The sequence below is a fragment of the Lolium perenne genome, chromosome 3 (genome assembly GCF_019359855.2).
Source record: "Lolium perenne isolate Kyuss_39 chromosome 3, Kyuss_2.0, whole genome shotgun sequence".
In the NCBI taxonomy this organism is placed as follows: Eukaryota; Viridiplantae; Streptophyta; class Magnoliopsida; order Poales; family Poaceae; genus Lolium; species Lolium perenne.
Genome location: NC_067246.2, coordinates 161,049,574 through 161,073,081, shown reverse-complemented (window position 1 = coordinate 161,073,081; position 23,508 = coordinate 161,049,574). Strand labels below are relative to the sequence as shown.

The 23,508-nt window shown below is 47.1% G+C and overlaps 1 long non-coding RNA gene across 1 annotated transcript; it reads right to left on the bottom strand.

The window, feature by feature from the left end:
• Positions 1–416: 416 nt before the first annotated feature.
• LOC139837597 (uncharacterized) lies at positions 417–10,372 on the bottom strand. The gene is made up of 3 exons (XR_011754143.1): positions 10,205–10,372; positions 1,680–1,740; positions 417–593 (listed from the first exon to the last, which is right to left on the bottom strand). It is a non-coding gene; the product is annotated as an uncharacterized lncRNA (long non-coding RNA).
• Positions 10,373–23,508: the final 13,136 nt, after the last annotated feature.

The following is a 23,508-nucleotide window of genomic DNA, read 5'->3' as shown; positions in this document are numbered from 1 at the left end:
GGAAACACTTCTTGCAAAGTCGAAGAATGTCACATGAAGCAGTAGTCCCTCACTTCAGGCACAAGGTCATCATCTCTACTTCCTTAATAGTTTTCATGAAGTGGGTCATATAAGGTGAGAGAAAAACAATTTTGAAGATGGAATAGATGAGAATACCAGAAGTTCACAAAGCAAACATCCTTTTGATTAAAATAGGATTAGACAAATTTTCATCCTAGGGTCTTCCTATTTCTAATCCAAACCTAGGGTCTCGATCCTACAGGCAACACTATGCTCTGATACCATTCTGTAGCACCCTACCTTTTAAATAAAGGTATGATACCTGTGTATAGTGCTATTCCCGGGATCACTGATAGCACACACATTACAAAATATAGTAATCATTGCAATAGTATCAAATTACTACATGTTTGATCAAAAGGGTAAAGTAAAACCTTACAAATTGCATAGTCACATGGACTAGCTCAACAATATTCAGAACATACACAGCGGAAAGTAAATCATCAATGAGCCTTCATCATCTTCATGTGCCACAGGCAGTCATGTTGGAATGTAGACTCGAGATCCTACCACGTACTTCTCCTCAGAAAATCCTGCACGTTTGAATATGCAGCCCCACGAATGGAGGTCAGTACAATGATGTACTGGCAAATGACACTTATATGGTGGCGGTTTTGGGCATGACTATCTACATGATATTTGGCAAGTGGAGTTTAGGCAAATTTGCATAAAGCCAATTTTATCCTACATTTTATTTAAAACAAAACATTTTGAAAATCTTTGAATGACATTATGAAATCACACCATGGTTAAATCCTCCATGGGTTTTAGAATAATCACATGGTTACATCTCCCATGAGTTTTCAAAGGTTGACACAAAATTTTAAATACATTCATAAAACAATGATGAGATTCTTCCGTACATTCCTTGCCCAGAAAGCTCAAATTGTCCATAACCGGGGACACGGCTAAGATCTTAGGTTTACTCTCGAGAGGTTGTGCACTTTCTCCTTACGACCCACCCTTCCCAAGAGAAGAAATGAGACAAGATCTTTCAGAAGGAGGCTTCAACCATAACCAGCTAGACCCGTTCCCGTTTGGTTGCAAGCCACATCATCATGTCTAGCAACAAGTTTGACCTCACAACTTACTTAATCCCGGCAGAGCCCATAATACCATAAGGCTGCACTGGAAGCTAACTAAAACAAGGACGACATAATAATCTCTTTAATCCTGGGTGGCTAACCACAAGTGAAACTCGCAGGCTTAAAACCCATCACAGGTAGTAAACCCCCGCACGATCCTCTGATGAAAACCAGAGGTGCAGTCCGGAGCAACCACTATTCAACTGCGCACTCTCAGGCACCCACCCGTCCACTGGTCCATCCCCAGGGATCGGAGCCCTGAGCAGCCGCCCACCACTCAAACAATCCACCCAGGTGATTCATTAAGGTTGTTAATTTTAATTCACAATACTCACAATCCGAAACAACCAAAAACAGCAGTGGCATTTTATTATTGCTAGGCATACTAAGCTTACTAGCAATGGTTCAAGGGTGGCTACACACTACTAGGATTGATAAGCATAGCATAACTTTTGAAAACAAAACTCTATCATGCATTCTAGTTTCGAAAACACTAATGCATAATTAAAATAGTAGGATTTGAATGTCACTTGCCTTTTTGGTAGTCGAAGCGCGTTCACTTCTCTTAATCAAAATACGTTACTCTCCGTACAAACTATAACATAGAATATAGCACAACATAAACATACCATTCAACAACAACGAAAATAAACAAACATTCGATATGAACAATCATAGACATGCATGCATGCTATGCACCAATTTATTTCACAAGAGAGGTAGTGTGTATGTGTTGTATTGTTTGCTCTCTGATATGTGCAATAATAATAAAGCTTCCTGGGTATTTAATTTGGTTTAGAAAAACAATAATTGAGTATCTACTTAACATACACAACCTTATTAATTAGCTACCGCAAGATTTATGTTTAGTAAAAATATAAACTTGACTTCCCTGGATAGGTTACAGTAGTACAAGGTTAGACCAATTGGAATTATTCAAAAATAATTTATAGAATTTGAATTATCGTCAAATTACTGATTTGTATAGATTTTACTAAAGCAAGTTTGTGCACGTGTCAAAGTTGTACAACTCCTATATCATGTTGAAGTACATGATCTGAGGATTCCAGAAAGTACAAAAACATAAGATTTGGCCCAGTAGATTATTTTATATAAATTTTATAGTATGAAAGGCTTAATTTAACTATTTGAATTATGACGCAAAATCTAACACACAACCTGATGAGGTCTAAGACCCCGTTTGTGGCCCGATCTTGCGAATTGACCCGGAAACGAAAGGGGAAAAGAGGAAGAACACGAAGGACACGACGAACGCGATGAACACGATGAACACGGGAACACACGCACGCACACCAACCCGATACAACGATGCTTACCCTCGTGGCTCGATGGACCACGCCGAATAGAATCACCCACGGAAGAGACCGCGGTAGAATTCCGAGGTGAGAGAGACGGTGTCGGAGACGGAGATCGGTGAGGGAGAGAGAGTGCACCACACTAGAATCTCACTCACAAACCTCAATCAACAACAAGGGTGGCCTTGATTACAGAGGGATGATACCCTAGGGAGACACAGCTCAAGTCAAGTTTAAGCTATCATCTAGTCTAACCCTAGCAAATGGGGAGTACGGGGATACATATAGCTCAAATTTTGGCAGGGGTACTTTAGGTATTACAAGGGATGAAAGCGTAGACGTTCATATGAAAAGGAACGGCTCAGATTGAAGTCATTCGCGCACGGGCGGTACCTCGGGCGGTACCTCCGGTGGAGGTACCGGAAGATGCACCAAAATGCATCAAAGTGTCCAGGGTACTTGGATGCACGAGCGGTACCTTGGGCGGTACCTCGGGTGGAGGCTCCACCCGTGCCTGGGTGGAGGTACCGCCCAATGGTACCGGTCCTGCTGCTTTCCCGCAAGGAGACCTGACAGCTTGGTGCTGGCCGGCCCCCAAGGGTGGAGGCTCCGGCCTCCCCTTGGGTGGAGGCTCCGGCCTCCCCTATGGGTAGAGGCTCCGGCCTCCCTTAAGGTAGAGGTGCCGGCCTCCCTTCTCTTCTCTCTTCTCTTCTTCTTCTTTCTTCTTCCTTCTTCTTCTTCTTCTTTCTTCTTCCTTCTCCCTTGTGCCAAGTGAGTGGTTCCTCTTCCCTTCCTTGAGCATGATGAACTCCTCCATTGTGAACCTTTGTCGATGTTTGTACCTAGTAACACAATGAATATCGACATGAGGTAGTACTCTATCCAAGGGTGTACCGAGGTCGAGGGTAAAGAGGATTGTGTTCACCTTGTCATGTATCGCACGGGTTCGGGTTGTCGGTCCACTTGGGGAACTCCTTGGCCATGGTGTAGCGTCGACGATAGGCGGGGCTACATCATCTCCCCCCCCCTTGGGGAAGAGTCGTCCTCGACTCTTGTTCCTCCTCATCTCCATGTTGTGGCGAGAGGTCCGAGAGGGTTAACGTCTTGCGCACCAAGTACTTTGGAGTTTGTTTGTCGATGAAGCGGTCGAAGAAGAACTTGGGGAAAAACAACTTGCGAACGGAAAGCTTGTGGATGCCAATTTTGTGATCGGCGAACAAAAGGCTCTCAATCAAATACGAAGCATCAAGTCGTTTCTCCAAGAGGCATTTGGCAAAAATGGGAACCAAAAGAGTGTCGATGTATCCAAAATTTGGTGGGGCAAAAGTTTGTGCAAGTAAAGGTTTGCTTTGTAAAGTGTCAAAAATGTGATGTGTAGTATTGTCCCACACAAATGGAACAATCAAAAGGCAAGTATCGGCGGCAAAATTTTGGGCAAAATTGTTATGTGTAATGGCAAAGAGATGGAAACTTCTAGCTTGGGAAAGTATGGTTGGCGTGAGCCAAGTATGGGTATCCTCAAGTGTCCAAGAATCCATTTCAATTGCCAAAGATGAAATGAGAAATCCAAAGAAGAGCAACTTTATGAGTGACATGTGGCACAAGATGCATAAGGTGTCTCTCACATGTATGACATGGTCCTTGAGATTGTCGGAATGTATGATGAAAGCATCAAGACATACAACAACCATTGTGCCAACAAGATGTGTCAAGCTATGTTGCATAAGAGGCAAAAGAGGTGACGAGGCATTGGACCAAACCGGAAGCTCGACAAGAAAAGCCGGAAACACACGAGGGCCAAGGCGTTTGGGAACATACCCTTTGGCGTGAATCCCATGGGTTGGATCATGTATCTCGTCCGTGTTGGGGTAGCTCTCAATTGCGCGTTTCGTGAGCTCATGCTCCGTAGCGGTGGAAGTTGTCATTCGGGTACCTACACATGGAATGAGCAAAACAAAGAGCGTATGTGCATGGTAGAGGAACACATCATCCATCATGATGTTCCAAGACTTGTGCACATCACCATTAGTGTCAAGCAAGATAGTATGAAATGCATGGCGATAGTGCAAATGGCATGAAGGTGCATGTGTGGTATGTGGGTACTCATGATCATCAAAAATGGAGGAGGCTATGGGGGCCATCTCGTGGACAATGAAATAAGCATGTTTTCATACCAAGCATAAGAAAGGGGAATTGTTCACAATCTTGGATGCAACGATCATGGAGTAGTGCAAACATTTTGGGCAAAGCATGCGGAAGCTAATATCATCATTGTCATTGCAAGCAATACATGTGAAAGAGCAAGTAGGTAACATATTGCAAGCAATGGTAGGAAAATTGAAGCTCTCATAGCATGGCATGGTCATGGTATCACAAGCACTCAATTTCACATGATCAACAATGTTATCAAGCAAAGCATCACATGGGAAAGTGAAAGTAGCATGTGAGGTAGCAAATGGATCATCGAGATCATGCATGCACTCAAAATTCATCATGTCCACTAGTGGGATCATGGCATCATCAACACCTATGTTGTTACCTTTGTAGTCCGACTCATTTGAGGTAGGTGTTGTGGAAGTAGGAGGATCCATGTGGTCGACATGTCCGTCTTGAAGAAAGCATGGTGAGATATCATCATCTTCATGCACCATGTACATCGTCTCCATGAGCGGGAACTCGTCCTCCGTGGAACCTAGTGCAACATAAGAAGACACAAACGAGGGAGAGGTTAATGTGTTAGCAAATGCGATGTCCTCCATGGACCTATCATCTACCTCTCTCAACTCACTTTGTGTATCACTCATGTCCTCCAAACGGAAGCACTCAAACTCGCATATGGGGTGGAAGTCACTCAACTCACTATCACTCTCACTCAAGTGGGCTAAGTGGCTCTCATCCGCACATGGGATTGGTACCAACTCATCATTCAAGCATATAGGAGTAGGCTCGACTTTCGCATCTCCATGCGCCTCCTTGGTTGAAGGGAAATTCCCATGCTCAACCATCTCAACTCCATGCGCCTCCATAGGTGAAGGGAGAATCCCATGGTCACCATGCTCAACTCCATCGCCTCCCAAGTCATCTTCAAGCGGTGGCGCCGTAGTGTTGATGAGAGCTAGGCTCGGCTCAATTTCACCCTTGAGTTCACCTTGGCGATCTTCATCTTGAAGTGTTGGCGCAATAGGCATCTTGGGGACTTGCGCTTGTAGCTTGTCGAAGTAGAGCGTCTTGGCACTTGGCGTTGTGCATTCCCATGCCACGTGACCCTTGGCCTTGCACACCTCACATAGGAGATTGGGACATTCCCGTGGAGGGTGGCCTTGTTGCTTGCACTTGTAGCATCGGAGTCCATAGGCATGTGATGAGCTAGGGGCCATTGTGGTGGTGGCGCAAGAGGTGGAAGTCGCCTTATGAGGAAGGTATGCTCGATGTGCACTTGCCATCCTTGGAGTGGTAGGCGCCCTATCATGGTGTTTGTCGCCTTCATGTCGAGGCTCTCGTCTTCGTGCATCATCACCATGGCTTGAGTGGTGTCGTCGAAGACTCGTGGAAGATGTTGGTCGATGGCGATCATGAAGTGGCTTGTGGCGGCGAAGCTCATGTGGTGACGTATGTCGATGACGACCATGAGGTGGAAGTGGTCGACGACTATCATGAGATGGTGTGTGTCGATGACGGTCCTCGACACGCCTAGATGATGGCTCATGCGACTTGGCATGTTGCTTGTGGCGCCTTGTGGAGCTTGGAGAAGAGTGTCGATGACGACCATGTTGGGGACGCTCTTGATGCTCCATATGATGTACTTGATGTCGACGATCTTGTGCATAAGCACTCTCATGGTGGCGCCTTGTGGAGCTCGAAGAAGTGTGTCGATGGCGATCATGTTGGGGATGCTCTTGATGATCCATATGATGGTGCCATCGTGGAGGTCCTCCATCTTCATATGTAGCTCCAATGGCCATGTAGGGGTATGTGGGAGCACCGGCGTTGTTCATGGTGAAGTCGAGGTGAGGCTCTGCCATGGTGTCGATGTCGTACTCGTGGTGTTGCTCCACCATGTCGTTGATGCCGAAGTCGTGGTGTTGCTCCACCATGTCATCCATGCTTGGTGAGCCATTGTCGATGTAGAGCTCGTCAAAGTCGTCCTCAAGGTGGCGCTCCACCATGTCATCCATGCTTGAGGAGCCATTGTCGATGTAGAGCTCCTCGATGTCGGTCATGTCGGTGATGCTTGGGGAGCCATGGTTGTTGTCGAGCTCCTCGATGTCGGACGTGCCAATGATGCTTGTGGAGCTATGGTCGGAGTAGAGCTCCACATGTTCCTCCACATCCGCGGTGCTTGAAGAGGTATCCTCCTCGAAGTGCTCCGTGTACTCCTCCGTATCTTCTTCTTCGCTATCCATGTTAGCACGACAAGATCTATATGGTGGGTGTTAGTGGAAGAACACTACCTCGCAACCTTACCGTGGTATGATAAGATCGGGGTGATCCAACAAAACCGAGAGTTAGAACAATTGTATCGGGTACTCACACAAAAACACACGCAAAAGCTAGCAAATATGGTGTTAGGTGAGTATGGTGGAAAGCCAAAAGACGAAATCCGAAATCAAGTATGTTGTTAAAAGTGGGCGAGGTCCAAAAATCCAAATGTCAATGTGAAGATCACTATAAACACGGAAAAGATATGGAACACACACACGAGATAAACGGGGTTAGTGCGACCAAGGAATGAGCGGAAAAGTGTAAGAAGCCCTTAAGCAAGGGTGCTCGGTGTCACACTAACACAAGAAGAGATCAAAGCTTCGGTTGCAAAGGAAGAGACAACAAGATTCACACGTGGCCTCTCTTCTCTTATCTCTCTTTTGCTTAAAAGCTTTTTCTCTTTTGTATATGGTGGCACTTGCACTCTTTTGTATCTATGGTGGCACTTGCACTCTTTTTGTGCTTTTTTTTTCACGCTCTATGTTAGCGTTAGCTCGCTCTTGCTATCTTGCCACACGAGTTTTGCTTAGAAGCTTGACTCCACACTACACACACACCTCACAATCGGGGCCACGTGCAATGTCTCGCAACACTCAATAAGCAATGCTCGATAGGATAGATCGCAAAAGAAGAGGGGTTACAAGGTGGGGAGCAAGTTATACCTAGATGAAAATGTTAGGCGGTGTCGGAACACACAACTTGCGATGATGGCGGTGGTGTCAAGAGTACGTTTGCAAGTTCGGGGTGCCGAGGATGTCGTCGCTTGCTTCGGAGCTGCGGGTTAGTTTCACAAACAAGGCACTCAAACCGGAACAAGCAAACACAAGTTAGCGGAAGAAAAGGGTCAAAGTAGCTTGGCGTCGATGGCGGTGGTATGCCGGTGGTGATATCGGTGAGCTTGCGGTGGCGGCGGTGGTGGTGGTGGTGCCTCGACGGTGTTTACCGATGGTTTGGGAGGGGTGGCGGTGTTTGCCGGTGATGAAGGGGGGTGGCGGTGCTTGCCGGTGGTATGCCGATGGCGGTATTGGTGAGCTCGCGGTGGCGGCGGTGGTGGTGGTTTGCCGCGGCGGTGTTTCCCGATGGTTTGGGAGGGTGGCGGTGTGTGCCGGTGATTAAGGGGGGTGGCGGTGTTTGCCGATGATTAAGGAGGGTGGCGGTGCTTGCCGGCTGCGGAGAGGGTAGTGGTGGTCGGCGGTGGTGGGGAGGAGATGGTGGTGGTGGCCGGCCTTGGGGAGGAGGGGCGGTAGTGGAGGGTGGAGCCTCCACCCGGAGGTACCGCTCATGCACGGGTGGAGGCTCCACCCGTAGGTACCGCTCAGCCTTCTCCTTCCTGGGAGCTCACACGCACGAGCTGTTCTTCCCTTTCTCTCTCTTGTTCTTCCCCAATTTCAAACCAAATCGACCCAAACTCGAAATTTGAAGAAATTGGAGGCTAAAAAGTGGGGGAAATAGTAGATCAACACAAGAGACACCAAATCCATGGACCAAAACCACTCAAAACGCAACAAAATCGCAGATCCATCCAAAGGCAAATTAGGGCTATTTTTGGGGAATTTTTTGGGAAATTTTTCAGAGATGAAATTGGGTGGGTGGGGGGTCAAATTCGCGGAAACCAAAGGCTGCTGATACCATATGATGAGGTATCTCTGGCTCTGATTACCATATGATGAGGTCTAAGACCCCGTTTGTGGCCCGATCTTGCGAATTGACCCGGAAACGAAAGGGGAAAAGAGGAAGAACACGAAGGACACGACGAACGCGATGAACACGATGAACACGGGAACACACGCACGCACACCAACCCGATACAACGATGCTTACCCTCGTGGCTCGATGGACCACGCCGAATAGAATCACCCACGGAAGAGACCGCGGTAGAATTCCGAGGTGAGAGAGACGGTGTCGGAGACGGAGATCGGTGAGGGAGAGAGAGTGCACCACACTAGAATCTCACTCACAAACCTCAATCAACAACAAGGGTGGCCTTGATTACAGAGGGATGATACCCTAGGGAGACACAGCTCAAGTCAAGTTTAAGCTATCATCTAGTCTAACCCTAGCAAATGGGGAGTACGGGGATACATATAGCTCAAATTTTGGCAGGGGTACTTTAGGTATTACAAGGGATGAAAGCGTAGACGTTTAGATGAAAAGGAACGGCTCAGATTGAAGTCATTCGCGCGCGGGCGGTACCTCGGGCGGTACCTCCGGTGGAGGTACCGGAAGATGCACCAAAATGCATCAAAGTGTCCAGGGTACTTGGATGCATGAGCGGTACCTTGGGCGGTACCTCGGGTGGAGGCTCCACCCGTGCCTGGGTGGAGGTACCGCCCAATGGTACCGGTCCTGCTGCTTTCCCGCAAGGAGACCTGGCAGCTTGGTGCTGGCCGGCCCCCAAGGGTGGAGGCTCCGGCCTCCCCTTGGGTGGAGGCTCCGGCCTCCCCTATGGGTAGAGGCTCCGGCCTCCCTTAAGGTGGAGGTGCCGGCCTCCCTTCTCTTCTCTCTTCTCTTCTTCTTCTTTCTTCTTCCTTCTTCTTCTTCTTCTTTCTTCTTCTTCCTTTCTTCTTCCTTCTCCCTTGTGCCAAGTGAGTGGTTCCTCTTCCCTTCCTTGAGCATGATGAACTCCTCCATTGTGAACCTTTGTCGATGTTTGTACCTAGTAACACAATGAATATCGACATGAGGTAGTACTCTATCCAAGGGTGTACCGAGGTCGAGGGTAAAGAGGATTGTGTTCACCTTCTCATGTATCCCACGGGTTCGGGTTGTCGGTCCACTTGGGGAACTCCTTGGCCATGGTGTAGCGTCGACGATAGGCGGGGCTACATCACAACCTATACAGTATCATTTCATATTTGGATTCTACAGCTTATAAGCTTTCCAACGATATTAAATTTGCAAATTTTGGACCTCTGGATGATTTTATAATGAATTTCTAAGTTGGACATATAATCTGATATTTAAAATTAAATTTAAAACGAGTTTGACCAAATTTGACTAAGACGCTGATTTATCTGGCTGATTGTATCTTCTTGTTGTACCACATTGACTGTACCGCTGACTATACTGCTGACTTTAGTTTGACTTTGACCAGACTGAGTTGACTATGCTGATGTCATGATGATGTCATAAATGTTGACAGAAAACGTTGCTCAGATGGAAAAACTTTGTACATCAAAGTTGTATAGAATTAATAGATCTATTTAACGAACAAATTACTTTTCACAATGACTAATTAGTTTAACAAGATCTGGGTTATACCTTATAAGATCTGAATCTTGTAACACGTTTTTCTCTTTGCTCAGTGAACGAAACAAGGTGAGACTCGCGGCAATGGAAAGATCTTGACGAGAGGAACAACTTCCGTGTTGAAGTCATGACGATTCGAGATAGTTTTGAAACTCGATTTGGCTCCGGTTGACTCGAAATAGATCTGTAGAGGAACGATAAATCGGTACTTCAAATCGAAAAACTTTCAACATGAAAGTTGTAGAGGATGATCAGATCTACATATTCACTAAAGGGATTTGGATTTCGTAGAACTAGCACGAACTAATAGAAGATTCCCTTTGTCAGACCTGACGCCTTGCGATGCGAAATTGTCCATGTATGGTGGATGAAAAGAGATGAGATTGGTTGGGTTTGAAAGATCTCGACGAGATCTACAACTTTCGTGTAGAGCCCGAAGCGATTTGAAGTGGTTTTGGTGGTCAAAACAACGAGTTAAGATTTCGTTGATCTAGGGTTTCGAAAGGAGGAAAGGGAAAATGAAACTGCGACGTGGTGGTGGCTTTATATAGAGCATATGTCGGTGGAAAAGGTAGGCCTCGAAGTTACAAACGCATAGAAACAAACGGATCTGAATTCGGAGTTGTGTAGCTCAAGAAAAATACGTTTAAGTAGAGATAGATTTGGCACACACGAAAATCCTTTCGTAACAGACACGAACACGAGCTCCATCGCTCGGGCGTGGCCGGTCGGTCCGGGTGGGCTTGGCCTGGCTGCGTGCTGGGCTGGTCGGTCCGGCTGGCCGGCCCGTTTGCTTTTTTTTCTTTTTTCTTTTCTCTATTACTTGTTTCTTTTATAAAATGAGTTTCGTAACTCCGATTTAAGTGAAACGAATTTTTATAAGTTTGTAAAATTATTTTGCTCAATATAGGATAACATAAAAAATCTAAATTTATACTTTTTTTTGTTTTATATCATTATATTACTACTATGCCATTATGGCTATGTGTGAATAGTTTCAACATACGAATACCAAACAAGTTTATAAAAATTTGAAAAATCAAAATAGTGTTTTAGGATAACAAGGAACCTGTTTAAAATCCATTTATGAAAATAAAATAATTATTATATGTACTTGGCCTAATTGGCAATTTTGGCAACATCTTGCAAATTGAGTTTTCTAGGATTTTGTTTTCTCAAATACAAATCCATTAAGGATTTGAAAACTTTGAAAGCAAGGTTATGTTTGATTTTTAAAATACTTTAAAACCAAAAGTCTTTAAAAACACTATTTTGGGATTAACCTGTAAATAACTTTAAAAAGTTTTAATTCTTTGTGAATTTTCAATCAAGTTCAAACAATCAAGCATTAAATTTATTTTTATTTGACATTCCAAAATTTAGAAAAATTTCGGGATGTGACATGCACTACATGTCAAAAAGCTAAGTCTTGACTTAATCCACATGGTTTATATATGCCTCTTCCTGTTCCTAGTGTACCTTGGGAGAATATTTCTATGGATTTCGTTTTGGGTTTGCCTCGTACACAGAAGGGGAGGGATAGTATGTTTGTTGTTGTGGATAGGTTTTCTAAGATGACACACTTTATTCCATGTCACAAAACTGATGATGCTTCACATGTTGCTAATTTGTTCTTTCGGGTTCAAAACCGCAGGTGGCAAAGAAGGAGGCATATCCTCAAATGAAAACATAACTTCTTTGCAAACGATAGCATAGCATTGAGTAGTGTTCACATCAAGTTCAGCAATATCAGATTTGCTAGCAAGCAAACAAGGATTCTTCAAACGAATTTCAGTAGCATGGTTCGAATCAGATTTAGTATTAGTCTTATGTGGTACAAAATCTGCAGCAACAATCTGATTTTCACTCTTATGTTTCTCCTCGTTTTTTACTCTACTAGCTCTAGCAAGATCATCTTTTAATATTTGTTCAGGAGTCATAGGTTTGAGACCAATTTTCTTTCCATCATGCATAAGAGAATACTGATTAGTTCTACCATTATGAACAAATTCTCTATCAAATTGCCAAGGTCTACCAAGTAACAAAGAACAAGCTTGCATAGGTACTACATCACAATCAACAAAATCAGAATATGTACCAATAGTAAAATGCACACGTGTTGTTCTTGTTACCTTAAGCTTCCGAGAGCTCTCAAACCATTGAATGTAGTATGTATGTGTGCGCTGTCTTGTAGGGAGAGAAAGCTTCTCCACCATGTCAACGCTAGCCAGATTATTGCAGCTCCCTCCATCAATGATGATCCTTATAGCTCGCTCTTTTACAACGCCTCTTGTTTGAAACAGATTGTGGCGTTGATCATGCTCAGATTTTCTCAATTGCACGCTCAACACACGTTGTGCAACTAAGCTCCTGTACTGATCAGTAGTGTCAACTTCCATTACCTCCATCTCTCTCTCAGAATCAGAATTGGCGCCATCACGTGCATCAATAAGGGCCAATGTATCTTCATCAAAGTCACTTGCAGAATCATATTCTCCATCTTCACGCACCAACATCACACGCTTGGTTGTGCATTCTCTCTCTATGTGTCAAAATCCCAAACATTTGCGACATTGTATGTCGCGCGTCTTCCCCGTGGAGGCCATCGAAGAAGAACTCCGAGGAGGACCAGCAGATGGTGGTGGGGTAGCAGCAGGTGGTGCTCGTGATGCAGGCGCGGTGTACTTTGAAGTAGTAGGTGCTGGTGCAGTCCCACGAGATGGTGGCGCTGATTGTCGCGGAGACCACGACGATGTACGACCTGCAGAAACATTAGCTCTTCTCCATGGTGGTTGACGATCCTGCACTTCACGTTCAGCTTTGCAAGCAAGATGAAACAAGCGAGTAATAGTGTTGTACTCCTTATAATCTAAAATATGCTGAATCTCTTTATTCAAACCACCAAAGAAACGTGCAAGCATAGCCTCATTATCTTCTACAATACCACAGCGAATCGTGCCAGTTTGCAATTCTTGATAATAGTCTTCTACATAATTTTTTTCCTTTTTCTAAGCGAGACAATTTTTTTAGCCAATCACGTTGATAATGTGGAGGAACAAAACGAGTACGCATAGCAAGTTTTAAACCAACCCAAGTAGTAGGAACATTTGCTGGATGTGCTCTACAATATTCAGACCACCAAATAGAAGCAAAATCTTTGAACTCACAAGTAGCAGCACTAACACGCAAGTGATCAGGGTATTTTAAACATGCAAAGCGTTGTTCTACTTCCAATTCCCATGTAAGATATGCATCATGATTATATCTACCCTCAAATGGCGGAATATTCAATTTAAATTTAGCAACATGATCATCATCATGTACCAGCCGTGGAGGTGGACGAGCGTTGCGGTTCAGTTGTCGTGGACGACCAGGTGCAGGTTGTTCGACTTCCTCGCCGTCCAGCACGTTCTCCTCGACCTGCTCGTCCGCGTCCCCTTCATAGTCTTCGTATCCTTCATCAAAAGGTGCGTCAGGTGCGGCTGCTGCAGCAGGAGCGGTACCCCGCAGGCACATCCGCATGAGGAACGCGGCGTGCGCGTCGTCGCACGTTGTCACGAGGTGGCGGCAACCGAGTCAACAGCTCCTGGAACTTGGCGTCGAGCTTGGAGTTGAAAGTTGTCTTGAGGCCATCCAGCTTGTCCAGCGCGTCGGTGAGTTTGGCGTCAACATCACCAATACGCGCATCGACGTCGCGTGCATGCGAGCCCAAAAGGTGGGTGAAGTTAGCATGCAACTCCTCAGACGTCATCTTGGCCGGGTCAACAGCGGCCGGTGTAGGTCCTGACATGGTTAGTACACAAAAAGCACAAATGTATATGCCTACAAACTACGGAATATGGTGGTACTGTCGGTATATGTCACGCGCAATTCGTCAAGCAATTCATCACAGTGATACGTCAAGCAAAATACAAAGCTCTTACAAGGCCGGTATATGTCACGCGCAATTCGTCAAGCAAAATACAAAGCTCTTACAAGGTCTTACAAAACAGGAGGAAGGTGATACGACAACCAACGAGGATCAGCGTCTCCAAAGATTGCCAAAGCGATTACGAGGTGTCGACACAGTGCACGTGGAGACAATATGTAGAGCTGTAGGAAGGCTAATATGGTAGCAAAATAGCAATGCAATATTGAAAGTATGCTCAACAACGGTACTGTGCTGGTCCTAGGCTAGACCGTACTAGAGACGTGAGCTAGAACATTAGCGAGGTCACGGCGCGACACACAAGCAACTAGCAGCGATGAGGTGGCGATGATGTGGCGACGCGAGGTGCGAAAAATCACTATGATGGCAAGTGTCTCAAACTGATCCCCAAGGTCTAAAAACAGTATAGCCTCAGAAATTTTTTTTGTCGAAATTTCGGAGATGCTCCGGAAAGCGCACAGGCGCCAAAAAAATGTCGCTATAACGGCAGTGGCGAAAAGTGATCGCCAAGGTGAAAAACCAATGTGGCCATAAAAAAATTTCGGAGGCGTTTCCAGACTTTTTTTTGCTCTCCTTCCAATTCTTTACTGGCGGCCGGAACTTATCTCACGGAAATTTTTCTACAGCACAGGATGAAATTAGAAGGCAATAGCTATTAAGGAAAACAATAAAACCTAATTCTACACGGACTCTGTCGTGGCAGAGAAACATCACGAATCTGTGTCGCGGTAGGAAACAGGGTATATGGCAGATGTATATGTCTGTGGTGGAAACGATCTGGTGGGTGTATATGGAAGTGGCGGAAGTATATGGTGGATGTATCTGGCAGTGACAGAAGTATATGGTGGGTGTATATGGTAGTGGCGGAAGTATATGGTGGGTGTATATGGCGGTGATCTGCGTATGGTGCGAGTGGGTGGCGGCGGCGTGACTAATATGACCAGAACTCGAAACTCTAAAGGAACTAGACGCTAAGACCAGCAACTCGACATGAAGATGCAGACACAAATTCAACTATGCAAAACTGAAAAGACAATGCAAGGCGTGGCAGGGGGGTTTATGGGACGATATGATCTAAACCCTAACTGTATTTTTTTTTGGCTTTTTTGGGGTTTATGGGATGATGGCAGATGCAATCTACACTAGGAAAACAGTAAAATCTCACCGAGCAACCCGAAATCTGATACCACTTGATAGGGAAAAGGTGGCCGATCTTTCGATGAGACGTGGATAGATCGATTTCTTGGTTGAGTTTGTGCTTGACGATCCGACTACACGTGCAAAGATCGTGCGCCAATGCAATCGCTAGGACAATCTCCGGGAGTTACTGATCTTGCGGATGCGCGATCAGCCTGACCAGCGAGGGTCTTAATTCCTACCTGAAATTGAGAACAAGTAAGAACTAATATTGCAATCAGAATATTGTGGATGAAAGATGAAAGCTTTATTGAAAAAGGTGGGATTCCGAATAGTCGGTCTTGTTCTGGGCGTTGGCCTCAAAAGAAGTACACGAGAGTTGCAGTGATGGCTAACTTATAGTCTAATCAAGATCCGAGTGTAAACGTGACGGCTGTGGGGGTACTTAAAATGTGGGGTTTCGGCCAGCCATACATATGGTGGACGAACCAAACCCTAGAAGGCCTTTCCCCCTTCAATACGGACTCTAAAAAGTGGCTGACTTAATTCCTGTGAAAATAAGATGGGCCTAGCCCAAAACTAAAGGTGACGCAGCACCATAACATGCTATGGACGAAATTATGAAGTGGGAAACTCTATATTTCGTCCATGTCTTCATCTCTTCTTATGGTGGCTTCAAAGTTCTGAAATCTCCACTTGCGGCGTCATCTTCAATCCTCAAATGCTTGCTGCCATCTCCTCCATGTGTGATCATGCTCTAATGCTTGTCCTCCTCATCCATGCTTGGTCCATCATTCCTAAGAGTAACAAACATATCTGATTTAGGCAGCATCATAATCTCATGTATGTGAGGAATAGTTCCAAGAAACGAAAGTACCTGATAGTTAAGTTGTTTGGCACGAGCTCGAGTGATTGGTCCTTGTATCTGTATGGCTGTAGGTACAGCGGTTGTATCAATAGATGGGATGTCCTCATCATGCCCCCCCTTCTTGAATTGAAGTCGTCCTCGACGAAAGCTCCTCTTCTTCACCAAAGTAAGGCTTCAAATCTGCAATGTTAAATGTACGACTAACCAGACCCAATTCTGCAGGAAGCTCAAGTTTATATGCATTATCATTTATTTTCTCTAACACCTTAAAAGGACCAGCAGCGCGTGGCATTAGTTTAGATTTGCGCAATTCAGGAAAACGATCTTTGCGCAAATGCAACCAAACAAGATCACCAACATCAAACACAACATGCTTTCTTCCTCTATCCCCAGCAATTGTATACTTAGCATTCATGCATTCTATGTTGTCTTTTGTAGTCTCATGCAATTTTAGTATCAATTCAGCACGGTCTGTAGCATCCAAATTATTTTGCACCGAAGATGGTAAAAGCAACAAATCAATAGGTGCATGTGGTACAAAACCATACACAATCTCAAAAGGGCACAGCTTAGTGGTAGAATGTAGCGAACGATTGTAAGCAAATTCAATATGAGGTAAACATTCTTCCCACAATTTTAAGTTCTTCTTTAAAACAGCCCGCATCATAGTAGACAATGTTCTATTCGGATGAAGCTTGCTACCCGCATGGGTAGCTACACACCCATGCAGTATACCAATATGCAAGCCATATTAACTTGTTTTAGCTCAGTTTCCTAGTAGAACGTGGAATTCTAGTGTATAAAAGTGGTTTCCGAATTTTGATTTGAACTTTTTTTGTCAAAGTCAACTCAATATTCAAAAAGTCAATGCAAAATACGTTGGTGAGTTGACTTTGATCAAAAAATATTCATATCAAAATTCGGAAACCACTTTTGTACACTAGAATTCCACGTTCTACTAGGAAACCGAGCTAAAACAAGTTAATATGGCTTGCATATTGTTATACTGCATGGGTGTGTAGCTACCCATGCGGGTAGCGAATGCACTCTCATGTTCTATTAACTACTTCAGTTTGTCCATCAGTTTGGGGATGACATGTAGTACTAAACAGCAATTTAGTCCCCAACTTGGCCCATAAACATCTCCAAAAGTGGCTAAGAAACTTAGTATCACGATCAAAAACAATAGTATTTGGCACACCATGTAAACGCACAATTTCACGAAAGAACAAATCAGCAACATGTGTAGCATCATCAGAGTAGTGTATGGTTCGATATATTGCCATCACGTGCTTGAACCCGAGCTTTTTAGTGTCCGGCCTGATATATTGCCCATTCTTGTCGAAGGTGCCTCCATTTTTGGAGTAGCCAAGGATAGCCTCATCGAGAACACCCCTTATTCTCTTGTAGTCTTTCTTCGTCGTCATACTCGACGAGTCGAAATACTGAGCTAGTGACCACTTCGGATCTAGGATGATGAGTGTGCAGTATTTGTCCCTGCTCAACACATGCAATTGAAATGGAATGTTGGAAATGATCGGCAATGGAAGAAATATATAAGAAAGCATAAGTTACGACGACCGTGAGTGGATGTGTACTTACTCGGGAAAGACAGGCAGAAGAATGGTGTTGCTCTCTTTGTACATGAGCATCAAGTTCTGGAGGTACCGCACCGCCTTGGTCTGTGTCCTTGAGCCGTCCTGGAGCTGGCTATCACGCATGTAGTAGGGATCCGCTACCGCGATGTGGCGGGGTCTCTCTCTGTTGATCTTCATCTGAAGATTGATCGCGTATAGGCGGGCCAAGTTATAGTCGAGCCGTTTCGAGTGAAATAGATTGAAGACGTCCTCGAACGCTATGAAGAAGATATCCGCGGGGTCTTCATGGACGAAGTTCTGGTCGGACGGCACCTTGACCGAGAACACCGGGTAATTTGGATCCTTTTCTTTAAGAAGGACGCTCTCTAGATAATTAATACGGTCTTTGCAAAGGGAGCATTGGTCCACTTGCGAGGTGTTCCATGTCCGAGAGGCGATGTCGGTTTACCGGCTTCATGACACCGGGGCAAGCCATCCGGTGTATGTGGTACCATGTCGTCGGCCCGGATCCTCTTAGGAGCTGGGCTGGCTCGAAGATGCGCCCTTCTTGGCTCCTCTCTTCCTTGCCTTCTTCACGACCTCTTTGGGGGTCTTTGGTGGTGCTTGATGGTGGTGCTTCGGGTCTTCTTGGGGTCGGTCTTGGTGGTGCTTCGAGGTTTACGGGGTTGATTTGGGTGGCTCCCCAATGATCGTCTTACGCGGCGTGTTAGGGCTGAAATCGGTAGCGAGCTTGACTTGAGGCTGGATTGCCGACCTCGGAGGAGTGTCTTGAGAAAAACCCGTGAAGACCAGTGCGCTGCCGTGGCGTAGTGGGACGACCAAGTTGATCGCCGTGAGTGCGGAAGGCCTGTTCATCCATAAAAGGCATGTACATATCTTGGCTGCAGGCACCAGTGTTGATGTAGGCATCGATGTCATCATCATCATCTACATCGTTGCCATCAAGAGGCGCCATGTCCTGGATCTTAGGTGGTGGCGGTTGCGATGCCGCCGCTTGGCGTACCTTGCGTCTGGTCGATGGTCGTTGCGGTAGCGCTGCCAACAACTGTTTGTGGCGTGTGGTGGTGGCGACGATTGTCGGTTCCTTCCGGGTGGCGGCGGCGACCGCCGGTTCCTTCAGGGTAGTTGGTGCGGCGACCGCCGTTTCCTTAAGGGTGTCGTCGGCGCTGGCGATCTTGGGCCGGATGATAGGGGAGGTGGCGCCGGTGCTTTTCTTAGCACTCGGAAGACCCCCCAAGACGAATCTGGTTCTTCGGCCATTTCATAAGCCATGAGGTGCAATCCCCAAGGGACAAAACGTCGCCCTCGTCTGTGCCCGGAGGTTGAAAGGGGGGATGGCGTAGCGGTACTCCGGCACTACCATTACCAACTTGACCTTCACTACGTTTTCCGCCAATACAGCGCCGTGCATAACGCGGGAAGCCATGACAAGGCCGCTAGCAACTTCCACCAACTTGCCGGCGGGCTCCACCGTTTGCAGAAGTATGCACTATTCATCCTGAGTCAGGGGCTCCATGTTGGGCATCGTGAGATGGCAGTGTCGAAAGGCATATATAGTTAAAGAAGATGACGCGGAGGAGTAACTAATGAGTTTACCTTCTGGATGGCGTCGATCTCGGCTATTGTCAATACAAGGGCGGTGGTTGGGGGCGTCGATGCGACCAGTTGGAGCTGCGGCGGTGGTTGGAGCTGCAGCGTCGGGTGGAGCGGCGACGTCAGGTGGAGCCCCGACGCCGGCGTCGGGTGGATCCCCGACGCCGACGTCGGGTGGAGCGGCAGCGTCGGCGACACGTGGAAGCTTGAGTTCTTTGCCGGCGATGCTTTGGGCACATGTATCGACCCCACTTGACCTCCCGCATTCCAAGCAGCTAACCCTCCATCAACCCAGGGGGGATGATCTGCCGGATCTTCTCGTCCAATAACTTGTTCATCATCTCCGTGTTCTCCACAGGCTTTTCGGCCACCAGCTTCTCTAGTGACTCCACCTTCATCTTCAGCTCCTGAACCACGGATTTATCCTTGGCCGCCGACCTCCTCTCCAGCTTTCTCGTCTTGGCATCCGATCCGTAGTACTCGGATAGCTTCATACTTGTGCCAAAGCCGGACACACGGCCACCCGACGTCGGTGGCTTTTCCAGGTCCCTGTTCTTGTATTTGTTCATCGCCCTGTTGAAAGGCGTGTCCCACGGTTCCGTCGACCCCTGGGACGATAGGCCAGCCGTACAACTAGCCTTCAACTCATCATCCTTCAGACAAAGGAACTTAAGGTTAGCCAATTTGGCTTCATGGCCTAATAAGATGAGCGAAATAATATAGACTATCCTTACCAGGTACTTCTCGAAATCCCTCATGTCTTTGTAATCCGTAATAAATTCCCCCGTCTTCCAGTTTAAGTAGTAGCGGGACCGGACAAAGTTCCTAGCCTGTACATCCTCGATTTTGTGCCAGGGGTTTTCCTTCCCCAGACGTACCATCTCGGCATCCTCCTTGTCCCAAGTGGGCTGTTTTCCTCGTGCTTGCCGCTTCTGCAATGGTGGGTCCCTAAGTTCAAATCCCGCATTTTCTTCCCCCAGGCGGTCCATTTTCTAACAGTGTCAGTCTCTAAGTAAGACTTGAATGCATTAAAGTCTTCTATGGAGAGCGACGGGTCTTTGCTACTTATCCTCTCCCAGCTTTCACCGGCCTCGATCTTGTTCTTCAGCCGGTTCTTCTAGCTGCTCAAGGCGGTGCTCATCTTCGTGAGAGCTAAAGAGTCCACCTTCTTATTGAACGGCTCCGGGAACGTGTATCGTTGGTGAAGCTTCTGGAAGAGGGATTGGGTGATAGCCACGTTCTTAGGGCTTCTGATGTCCTTAATTAGGATCGGCACGGTTTCACGGACGATGCACCCTAGTTGCATGCTGTACCCTTTGGCAACCCACGAAGGCTCCATCGGTAGCCCACTTTCGGAGACTACCGTGACAGCATCAGTGATGTTGGCGAGCACTTGTGGCCTCCGATCCCTCCTTGGCCTCCTCGCCATCCTCTTCTTCTTACCCTCCTGAGGGTTGCCACCGCTATCACCTTCCGTGCGGTTGGCCACGTTCTCTTCACCGGTCTCTTCACCGGTCTCGGTGGTGTCGTCCCAGGTATCGTCCTCGTTGCCGGTGTCGGCGGCGGCCCCCCGGCCCTCTCCCTCGGAGGCGGCGTGATGTAGCCCCGGTCACCGACGTCGCTACACCAAGACCATCAAGTGCAACCCCGCCTATCGTCGACGCTACACCATGGCCAAAGAGTCCCCCAAGTGGACCTTCAACCCTCACCCACGCTACACGCGACAAGGTGAACTCCTTCCTCTCGATACTCGACCTCGTAGATACCTTGAATGGAATGCTACCTCATGTCGACATGTTATATGTCATTAGGTACAAGAGTCATCGAGGACCGGAGAGGAGGAACACCCATGGTGCACGTAAGCGAGGGAAGGGAAGAGGAGCCATTCATCATGGTGCAAGGAAGAGAGAAGAAGAAGAGAAGAAGAAGAAGAAGAAGAAGGAAAGAGGAGAAGAAGGCTGGCCGGCCCAGAACCCGGTTGGACCGGCCCCACGACCGGCTTGTCCGTTGCAGCCGCCGGCCGGCCCCGGGACCGGACCACCGGTCCCGAGCCGGTCTGACCGGCCCCCAAACCGGATCCGACGGGAATGACTCCCCAAGCTGCCTAAGTTATCCACTTGCGTACCTTTTCGGCCCAAGCTGGCTTGTACCTCTATATAAGCACCTAGGACCCCTCCTTTACCCCTTAGACAAGATGATAGCTTAAACATGGATATGAGCTTTGTCTCCCTAGGGTTTCATCCCTCTGTAATCAAGGCAACCCTTGTTGTTGATCTAGATCTGTGAGTGAGATTCTAGTGCGAGCACTCTCTCTCTCTCTCTCCGATCTCCTTCTCCAACACCGGTCTCTCTCCTCGGAATTCTACCGCGGTCTCTTCCGTAGGAGATTCTATCGGCGTGGTCCATCGAGCCACGGGGGTAAGTCTCGGTTGTATCGGGTAGGTGTGCGTGCGTGAGTTCCTCGTGTTCTTCGTGTTCATCGTGTTCTTCGCGCTCTCCCTCTCCTCCCCCTTTGGATTTCGGGTCAACCGCGAGATCGGGCCACACACGGGGTCTTAGACCTCATCATATGGCATCAGAGCCACAAACCAGGCTGTAGATCTCATCATATGGTATCAGCAGCCTTTGGTTTCCGCGGATTTGACCCCCCACCCATCCAATTTCGCCTCTGAAAATTTTTCCCCAAAAATCCCCAAAAATAGCCCTAAATTGCCTCTTGACCGATCTGTGATTTGGTTGCGTTTTGAGTGGTTTTGGTCCATGGATTTGGTGTTGGAGTGCTTGATCTACTATCTCCCCAACTTTTAGCCCCCAATTCCATCATTTCCCTTCGTTTTGGTCGATTTGGCTTGGTTTTCGCTCAAGAACAGGAGAGAGAAAATCTGCGCCCCGCGAAATCCGGTCGACCGGGCGCCAACCGGGCCAGTGACCGGACAGCCTGGCACCAGGACCGGAGAGGAGGAACACCCATGGTGCATGATGTAGCCCGACCTTCGGTCTTCGCCACATCATATGCATCGACGCCGACACGTCACGCAAAGGTGAATCTTCTCCTTTATGCGTGCGTACAATTACCTATGTGGAATGGTATGCTACTTCATCCTCCGTCATATGACCATGATAGGAATACATCACCAAGTACGGAGGAAGTGGAGGATGCCATGGATGCTCGAGGACTCAAGGCCGAGGTCGTGGAAGCATGGAAGAAGCTCCAGGCGCAGCTACACCGGAGTCGCCGGCCTCGCCAACTCACAACGGAGTCTCCGGCCCATGAAGATCAAGACCGGAGTCTCCGGCCTACAGACAAGAGAGTCTCCGGACTATGTGAAGCGCTATCCACAAGTCAATTAGGGCCAAGGCCCGTGTACCCCCTTCTATGCCTAAACTACCCCTCCTTAGTGGCTCCCTATATATAGGCTCCCACCTCCCCCTTCATTAGGTGAGAGTAGATGAACTAGAATTTGGCTCATGCCTCCACCATCCCTTTGGGATTAGGGAAACCCCCTCCTTAGATTATCATATCTATTGTATCAAGGCACTCCTTATATGATTAGTCTCTCACACTTGTGATTCTACCACCGGTCTCTCACTCGTGTGATTCCACCGATCATATACCGATCTTCCTCTCGGGGATTCTACCGCGTGTCTCTCCCTTGAGAGATTCTATCGGGATAGTGGTTCGGGCTATCGGGAGTAAACCGGAATTGTATCGGGTTGGTGTGTGTTTGCGTGTGTTCATCGTGTTCATCGCCGTGTTCTTCGTGTTCTTCCTCTTCCCCGCCTTTCACTCGGTCAATTCGTGAGATCGGGCAACCCACGTGGCCTTAGGCCGCATCATATGGTATCAGAGCAAAGGTTGCCACGAATTTGACCCTCCAATTCCACCAATTTCGCCCAAAAATTTCCCCAAAAAAAAAAAAAAAATTTGCCCCAAAAAATAGCTCGAATTTGGATCTCTGGATTTGTTGAGTTGTTTGTGGTTTTGGTCCACAGATCTGTTGTCTTTAGTGCTGATCTACATCCCCTCCAAATTTCATGGTCAAATTCCTTGTATTTCTCCTCCAATCGACGGATTTGTGAGCCAATTTCCGCCCAGTTCGTCCCTGATCTTCGTGCTCGCGCTCGCCGGCACTGCCGGTTGAAATCGGCCGGCACTGCCGCCAACCAGCTTCTTCATCCTCGCACCCGTTTC